The sequence below is a fragment of the Rhipicephalus microplus genome, chromosome 6 (genome assembly GCF_043290135.1).
Source record: "Rhipicephalus microplus isolate Deutch F79 chromosome 6, USDA_Rmic, whole genome shotgun sequence".
In the NCBI taxonomy this organism is placed as follows: domain Eukaryota; kingdom Metazoa; phylum Arthropoda; class Arachnida; order Ixodida; family Ixodidae; genus Rhipicephalus; species Rhipicephalus microplus.
The window spans coordinates 168,064,920-168,074,469 of record NC_134705.1 but is presented as its reverse complement, the minus strand read 5'-3'; positions in this window follow the sequence as shown (position 1 = coordinate 168,074,469).

Genomic DNA, 9,550 nt, shown 5'->3' with positions numbered 1-9,550 from the left:
GATCAAGGACATGCCAAGAAGTACAGGCTATTTGGTGACAAAAGGGGAAGACGAAGAAGTGTGTTTTGAATAGGAGCTACTTCTCCTACCTCCGGCGTATTTCAGTTGTAATTTAAGTCTGTTGATCAGTTTTCGCTGCTCCCTTGGAGGGGATGGATGTAGACCACCCCAGGCACCTGCCGGCACCAGCGGCGTCAGCGGCGGCCGCCTCCAGGAAGCGGATGGGACAAGCGAGTGACAGCGACAGAGAAGATACTCATGCTTACTATCTCAGCAGTGAGGACTTCTCAGATGACGGTTTCCAACCTGTGCTGAGCCGCAAAGCGAAGAGGAGGAACATGAGGACATCCTCATCCTCAACTATTCAAACTGTAAGTAAAGCGCCAAAATCGAACACTTATACCATCCTGTTTCTGCCTGCACTTTCTACCGTCAATATGAAACGCCTTAACAGACAGTCTGTGTCTAGGTCTCTGGAAACGCTCGTGCCAAATGAGACCATGGACATAAGAGTGAACGCCAGAAAGAATATACTGGCTGTGGACGTTTTGCACGCAAGTGCGTTGGGCGTTCTGCGCAGTGTAACTGACTTGGACGGCAACGAGGTGCGCTCTCATGTTCCCTTGGGATGTGATGTAGTAACCGGCGTGATCAACGACATAGATGTGGCTATTTCCGATAATGACTTACAATTTCATGTCAAGTCAACAACTGAAACTCCAATTGTTGATGTCACCAGGTTAGGCAAGTCTCGCTGTGTGAATATTGCATTTAAGAGCCCATCACTCCCCTCTCATGTGAAGGTGGGGTACTTCAGACATGCTGTGCGGCCTTTCATTCCAAAGCCTCTCCAGTGCCGTAAATGCATGAGACTTGGACATGTGAGCAGCGTCTGCGAGAATTCGGTGGTATGCCACCGCTGCGCCGAGCCCCATGAAGCAGATAAGTGCGTCGCAACTGTGAAGAAATGCTCTAGTTGCAATGAATCCCATGAAGCCACATCGAAGGACTGCCAGCGGATTCAGAAGGAAATTGCCATCTTGAAGGAGATGGTGCGTGATCACTCATCTCATCGAGAAGCCACAGCTAAAGTCAGAAGGCGTCGTTCACGTCGACGTCGGTCTTCAAGGACGCCCGCTACCTCCTCGACACGTTTGCCAGATCCCTCATCAGTACCACCTCCTTTGCCTCTCAGACCACATGCCGCGGGAAAGGCTGTAAAGGACAAAGCCAGTGAGCATACCTTAACTGCGACAGAGTGGCCTGCACTTCAAAGGGAAGCAGCATCAAGTGAACCAAAGAAGGGTCATGACGGCCGGTCCGCGATCTCGGTTCGAGATCTTTCCAACCAAGACAGGCAACTGACTGCAATCATTAATTGCCACGATTCGCACGCTACTGAGCAGCATACAATCTCCGTCTGCTAAGAGTGCACTGCAAATACTGGATGCACTGAATCCAGTTCTTGCTAACTTCGTATAAGCACAATGGCTCAACAAAATCTCATCTTCCGCACTGAAGTTAAAAGTGCGTCGATTTTTCAGTGGAATGCCAGAGGCATAAATTCCCGTATCTCGGACTTTCGCCAATTTGTTCGGGCCAATCAATTCCCTATACTTGTCATATGTGAACCAAACGTATCAACGCGTTATAGATTGTCCGGTTATGAAGCTTTTCGATCAGCCGCTTGCGAAGAACGAAGCAAATTAATTGTTTACAGTCGCACAGACTTGACTTATCTTTTGCACCCATTAATTTCAAACGACGACAATCAGTACGTGTGTCTTCGTGTAAAGAAGAATGCAGTTTCGTTCACGCTTATTGGTGGATATATATCTCCGTCATCGCGATTTGACTGCGACAGATTAAAAGACATCCTAATGAGGACCGATGGGCCTTGGATCAACACCGGTGACTTCAATGCCCATCTCACGCTTTGGGGGAGCACTAGTAGGAATGCCAGGGGCCGGAACTTTGTTACATTCGCTTCCGATTACCACCTTTCGATCATGAACGATGGTACCCCCACATATCTGCGGGGTCTCACGTATGGCAGTTGCCTTGACCTTACATTGGTGTCACGGTGCTTCTCTCAGAAAGTTAATTGGTTTTGCGATATTGAGACTCATGGGAGTGATCACATACCCACCTACGTGACAATCGATGGTAGCATAAAAAATTTCTCTTCCGGTGTTGTAATTGGCACTGACTGGTCGATGTTTACATCGCGTGTTGAGGACGCTTGCCAAGAAGGCCTCGCCTGCAGCCTGGAAAATACCATAGCGGAAGCTATGCAAGCGTCCAAGTGTAAATTACCATTTTCGTCTAAAATAACACAGTTTGACATCGAACTGGAAAGATTACGAGCTATACGAAGGCGTTCTGAACGACGATACAGACGCACAAGATCAATTTACGATCTGAGGGAAGCAAGGCGGCTCCAGAAAAAGATTCAACGACGCATTTACAAGCTGGAGAGTGAACCCTGGAAAGCATTCTGCGTATCTCTAGACCCTCATAAACCGCTGTCATATATGTGGAGAAGAGTTCGTGGTCTTCGCTCATCTCCGCAACAACGGCACCCTTTTAAAGCTTCAGCACTCCATCAAGAAAAACAGAACTCGAAGTGGCTGAAGAATATCGCACGAGAGTTGCCGGGAATATTATGAACGACAGCATCGACGCCGTGATCGTTCCTGAGACGCGATAACCAAAATGGACATTCCATTCACCATGGAAGAACTGGAAGGTGCGTTAGTCGCATCTAAGCGCATGACATCGCCAGGTCCTGATGGTATTACTTATAAAGCGTTGGGACACCGTAGACAAAAAGCCAGAAAATAACTTTTAACATGCTTCAACAACTGGCTCAGCGGCAGTGTTCCCCGAGATTGGAAAATAAGTCGATAAATAGCACTTTTGGAATCGCGAAAATCACCATCGGACTTGACAGCGTATCGCCCTATTGCCCTCGCAAGCTGCCTCGGAAAAGTGATGGAAAAAATGGTTCTATTTCGTCTCGAGTGGTACTTGGAACTTGGGCTTTCGTCGGGGCCACTCCTCCATCGACTGTGTCCTTGACTTATCGACATTTGTGCAACAAGAAAAAAGTCGCAAGCGCATATCAGTGGCACTCTTTCTTGACGTGAAGGGTGCATATAATAATGTAGCTCACGATGTCATCCTCACTTCTCTCGCAGCAATGGGCATTGGTGGACGAATTTTCAATGGATAAAAGATTATATAACTGACAGGGGTGTCTTTGTGCAAACATATCAGGGTACAACTGCTGAACTTTACACCTACTGCGGAGTACATCAGGGAGGTGTTTTAAGCCCCACATTGTTCAATGTTGCCCTCATTGGTTTGGTGAAGGTTCTGCCAAAGTCGGTGTGCCTATCTATATACGCCGATGATTTTTGCCTCTGGAGTGCTGCAGTTACTCCCCTCAGGTGCGCGCACGAATACAGCGGGCAGCAACCCTCACAACAGCCTTCCGTCAGAAACAAGGCCTAACTATATCAACTGTGAAGTGCGCGTTGATGGCGTTTACACGCAAACCAATGACGCCATACCCTGTTTACATCAATGGGCAGAGTGTGAAATATGCACGGACGCATCGTTTCCTGGGCTTAATAATCAACAGAAGTTTTTTGCGGAGCCCACAATGTGCGTACTTGAAGAAGAGACTGCTATCTATTGTGCATATAATGAAATTCATGTGCGGGAAAGCATGGGGAACTTCTGTGGCCTCCATGCTACAGCTGTAGAGGGCCCTATTTCTGGGTCTATTGCGCTACAGCTTGCTGGTACTGACTAACACTTGCAAATCCAATACTCATTCATTGGAGAGTTTGCAGGGTCAGGCACTGTGTATCTGTCACGGACTGCCCCGATGCGCTTCTACTTCATCATCATCATCATCATCATCATCATCATCATCATCAGCCTGACTACGTCCACTGCAGGACAAAGGCCTCTCCCATGTTCCGCCAGTTAACCCGGTCCTGTGCTTGCTGCTGCCAATTTATACCCGCGAACTTCTTAATCTCATCTGCCCACCTAACCTTCTGTCTCCCCCTTACCCGCTTCCCTTCTCTGGGAATCTAGTTAGTTACCCTTAATGACCAACGGTTGGTTATCCTGTCTACGCGCTACATGCCCAGCCCATGTCCATTTCCTCTTCTTTATTTCAACTAGGATATCCTTAACCCCCGTTTGTCCCCTAATCCACTTTGCTCTCTTCTTGTCTATTAAGGTTACACCTACCATTTTTCTTTCCATCGCTCGCTGCGTCGTCCTCAATCTAAGCTGAACCCTCTTTGTAAGTCTCCAGGTTTCTGCTCTGTAGCTAAGTACCGGCAAGAAACAGATGTTATATACCTTCCTCTTGAGGGATAGTGGCAATCTACCTGTCATAATTTGAGAGTGCTTGCCGAATGTGCTCTACCCCATTCTTATTCTTCTAGTTACCTCAATCTCGTGGTTAGGCTCAGCGGTTATTACCTGCCCTAAGTAGACATAGTCTTTTACAACTTCAAGTGCACTATTACCTATCTCAAAGCGCTGCTCCTTTCCGAGGTTGTTGTACATTACTTTCGTTTTCTGCAGATTATTTTTAGACCCACCTTTCTGCTCTTCTTGTCTAACTCCGTAATCATGAGTTGCAATTCGTCCGCTGAGTTACTCAGCAATGCAATGTCATCGGCGAAGCGCAGGTTACTAAGGTATTCTCCATCAACTTTTATCCCTAACTGTCCCTGTTCTAGGCTTCTGAAAACCTCCTGTAAGCATGCGGTAAGTAGCATTGGGGAGATTGTGTCCCCCTGCCTTACACCCTTCTTGATTGGTATTCTGTTGCTTTCTTTATGAAGCACTATGGTAGCAGTTGATCCCTTGTAGATTTCTTCCAGAATGTTCATATATACTTCATCTACGCCCTGATTCCGCAGTGTCTGCATGACGGCTGATATTTCTACTGAATCAAACGCCTTCTCGTAATCTATGAAGGCTATGTATAGAGGTTGGTTATAGGGTGCTTCTACTTATGCCACAATTATGCTTGCCAAAGGCCATCCGGTCAGGACGTATAGAGTTGTGGATTGCCTCAGAGTGCACATTCGACATGATAGCCGTGTCCCCGACCACCACTTGGCCCTTCTACCCTCCGGAAGACCACGTGCTACGTTTTCAGACGTCATAGCCAAGCACCTAAACAGCATTCCATCAGGATATACGCCAGCTGCAAGAATGACATGTCCTTTGTGGTGCCTCGACCAGCCGCAAGTACGTCTAGAAATTCCGGGATTCAAAAAGAAAAGCAATCACTTTAGGGTAGCATTGAAGCAAGCAACACTGCTATTAATACATGAGTTGTACTTAGACCGAACGCAGATATACACTGATGGGTCCGTCTCGTCCAGCAGCTCATCAGGTGCCGCTGTAATTCCGGCTGCAGCAATGACAATCAAGTTTAAGTTGTCGCATATGACTACATCTACGGCATCAGAGCTTGCTGCTATAAGGGCTGCTTTACAATATCTCGTTCAAGAACGTTCAGGAAAACGGGTTATATTCTGTGATTCGAAGGCAGCGCTTCAGATTTTGCAGTCTGCCATGGGTAGGAGGAGTCATGACCAATTGGTACAAGAAATAAGACATTGCCATCATGAAGCTCTAGCACGAGGGCATGATATTATATATCAATGGCTGCCTGGACATATCGGTATTACCGGAAATCAATTAGCCGATGATGCAGCCCGCTCAGCCCATGAAGGAACCCGTGTAGTTTCGATTCCTCTATCAAGGAATGACGCAGCAAGACAACTTTACCTGCTGGCTCGAGATCTCACACGCACGTTCTTGTCGTCTACCAGCTTCCAAAGGTGTCAATGTTATGAACTGGATCTTTCGCTCAAGCTAAAGCTAGCAACACAACTTTCCCGCTCCGATGCGACACTGTTATTCCGCCTTTGGTTGGGTGTTGCATTTACAAAGGTGTACTCCTTTCGCATTGGTATGGCAGACACTCCTACATGCGACTACTGCGGAGCTGAAGAGACCTTCGAACACGTCCTGTGCAGCTGCGCTTGCTACGACGCACAGCGATGCCAGCTCCGGATGGTTTTGAATCAACTTGACTCCGAACCATTTTGTGTGCAGAAGATACTCGGACCTTGGGCATCTGCCTCAGTTGCGCAGAAAGCAACTAAAGCACTGCTACTTTACCTAAAGTCAACAAACCTGAGCGACCGCCTGTAGACTGTGTGTGCTCCCCGAGTGTGCTCGTGATTGTGTGTACCTTCTCATCTCTCTGCAACCTCTTTTCTCTCATTTATCCCTTCCCCAGTGCAGGGTAGCAAACCGGATGTGCGTCTGGTTAACCTCCCTGCCTTTCCTTGCACCTTTATCTCTCTTGGGGACAAAATTACTGTTTGGGCGGAAAGTGAGAGAAGTGGAGACAATTACACAACTATAAATGGCAGTGCGTAATTGTTTAAAGAGTACGCTTATGTTTGGTATATAATAACATGTTTCCTTGCTATTTTGAATGAAGTGAAATTTAGTGAAAAAAAACGTATGTAGAAAAAAATCCAAGAATTTGTGCAGCATCTTTTAATGATCGTTGATATATACTCTGAATGTATGTTAGGGCCAGCCTACGCTAAGCTATGGGTTTTCAAAAAAACAACGGAAAGGTAACCAGGCTGTGCGCAGAAATATTGTAAACGTCAGTGGGCGGGTTTGAGGAGGAAAAGCACACAGAAATAAAAACAAATATTTTGCTGGATAGACAAGCCGTTTCTGCTGTAAGAAGCAGGAAGTCGGGCTGTCAATTTATAAAGTTTTTTTTTGCAGAAATGACACGTTGATTTCATTAGACAAGATTAGGCCTAAATAACATGATGGTCATGGTAATAATGTAAAATTTTGAGTTTCATCGCACGTAGCTCACTGGCCAGTTATAAAGGGAACGCTAATAGCCTATATTCATCTACTCGCCCATTATGCCCTTATCATTTCCTATGCAATCGATCACAGGCGAGAATTATTTCCTTTTTCTTCTCAGTCGAAATTGTTAATCCCGGCGTCTCAAAAGCTTTCTAGAGCCAGCATGGTTTCTCAATTCCTTTGAGGTTGAGAGCATCGCAGCCTTTCTGTATACAGAAAGGCTACCGTAGGGCTTGAGGTATACCTCACCCCGTGGGGTATACCTCAAGCGCTATGTTATCAGCCTATGACTAACCGATGATATCATGTGAAGAAGCCATCATTTGAAACCAGGTTAGGTGACGCTAAGTGGTGTCATTGTGACATCATTACAATATCTTGTGAAGAAGAAAGAGCGTCGTTGGCAAGCAACATCGCCACCGCTTGGGTACTGCGTGCTGGGCTTGTCTCGCTCGGCTCGTGCTGATCATCGCCGGCATCTGCTTGACCGTTGCTCTTGCACGATCGTGTTTCTTCGTAGGACCACCGTCGCAACAGTCGTCAATAAACCCTTTTTCAATTGGTGGAGGTGCTGACATTCCCGTCGCCTGAACCTGGGTGCTGCCATTCGCCGTCGCCTGAACCTGGAGCTGCACAACCGAACGCTACCTCCCATCATGGCTACCAACAACGCGCAACCTGGCTCTTCCACTCCATCCCCCAGCAACCCCGGCGTTCTTCGTTTGCGAGAGCCCAAGGTCTTTAGCGGAACTGATGAGACCGACGTGGAAGACTGGTTCGCTAACTATGAACTGGTGAGCGCAAACAACAAGTGGGATGACGCGGACAAATTGACTTACGTCATCTTTTACCTCACTGACGTGGCCGAAATGTGGTATAACAACCACGAAAACGACATCACGACGTGGTCCATCTTTAAAACCTTGTTTGCTGACGTTTTTGGCCGACCCGCAGTCCGCAAGTCCAGAGCCGAACAACGCTTGCGGACTCGCGCACAAAAGCCAACGGAATCTTTCACCAGCTACATCGAAGACATTATTGGTCTTTGCAACCGTGTGAACACCACCATGCCAGAGTCGGAGAAGATTCAACACATCCTCAAAGGGATAAATGATGGTGCATATCAGCTGCTCCTGGCCCGTAATCCTGCCACCGTTGCGGAACTTGTCACTTTGTGTCAAAGTTTCGACGAGTTGACCAAGCAGTGCGCCCTGACTCGGCCATTTTCCTCACACGCCGACTCGCTCTCCAGTCTCACTTCTGTTCCCGACCACTCACCAACCCTGCAAGAGATTAAAGACTTTGTGCGTGAAGAAGTAGCTCGGCAACTGTCGTTGATTCCCTTCACGCAGCAGCCGCCGTCTTCTCGTCTGCCCTCACCACTCCAAGCATGGTGTTCGACCCGACCCTGCAAAACTGCGAGCAGACGCTGAGTTCCCGAAACCTACTACATTGAAAGACCCTTCTGGCCGCCTAGCTCGGTGGGCACTGCCAATCTAGGAGTACGACATTCGTGTCATCTATCGCAGCGGACGCAAGCATTCTGACGCCGACGCCCTGTCGCGTTCGCCTTTACCTCCCGACTCGGCCTGCGGAACCACTGGTATCTCCATCGCGTCTCTCGACCTCGACTCCTTTACCAGTGAACAACACAAGGACCCGTGGATCGCTTCTCTTTTTAACTGTCTTTCTGGATCGTCAACCACTGCGGTACCACGATCTCTCCGACCTCAAGCTGCTCATTTCGCCATTCGTGATCGGCTACTACACCGACGCAACTACGCCCCCGAAGGTCGTAAGTGGCTCTTGGTTGTCCCGCGCAGCTTGCGATCACAAATCTGCGCCTCCTTTCATGACGATCCCCAATGTGGTCATGCCGGAGTTTTCAAAACTTACGAACGCATTCGCCATCGCTTCTACTGGCGCGGAATGTATAATTTCGTTCGAAAATTCGTCCTGACTGTCAACGTCGCAAATCACCGCCTTTGCACTCGTCCGGTGCGCTTCAACCGCTTCCGTGCCCTGCCAAACCTTTCGATCGGATCGGAATTGATCTCAATGGCCCTCTACCGACAACATCAGATGCAAATCGTTGGATTATAGTCGCTGTGGACCATTTAATACGCTACGCTGAGACCGCCGCCCTTCCAAGTGCCACTGTGCGGGACGTAGCATCCTTCATCCTTCATCGCTTTATATTACGACATGGTGCACCTCGAGAACTACTAAGCGATCGAGGTCGAGCCTTCCTATCAGAAGTCGTCACGTCTCTGCTTTCTGAATGCCATGTTGTTCATCGCAAGACCACGGCATACCACCGGCAGACTAACGGGCTCACGGAAAGATTTAACCGCACCCTTGGCGATATGCTCGCCATGTATGTGACGTCCGATCATACTAACTGGGATCGCAATTTTCCATTCATTACGTTCGCATATAACACCGCAGCACAGTCTACCACTGGATTTTCATCTTTTTTTCTTCTTTATGGACGCGAACCATCCCACACCACCGATACTCTCCTTCCATACCGTCCTGACGCATCCGAATGCCCATCTGTGTCCGAAGCTGCCCGAAATGCGGAAGAGTGCCATGAACT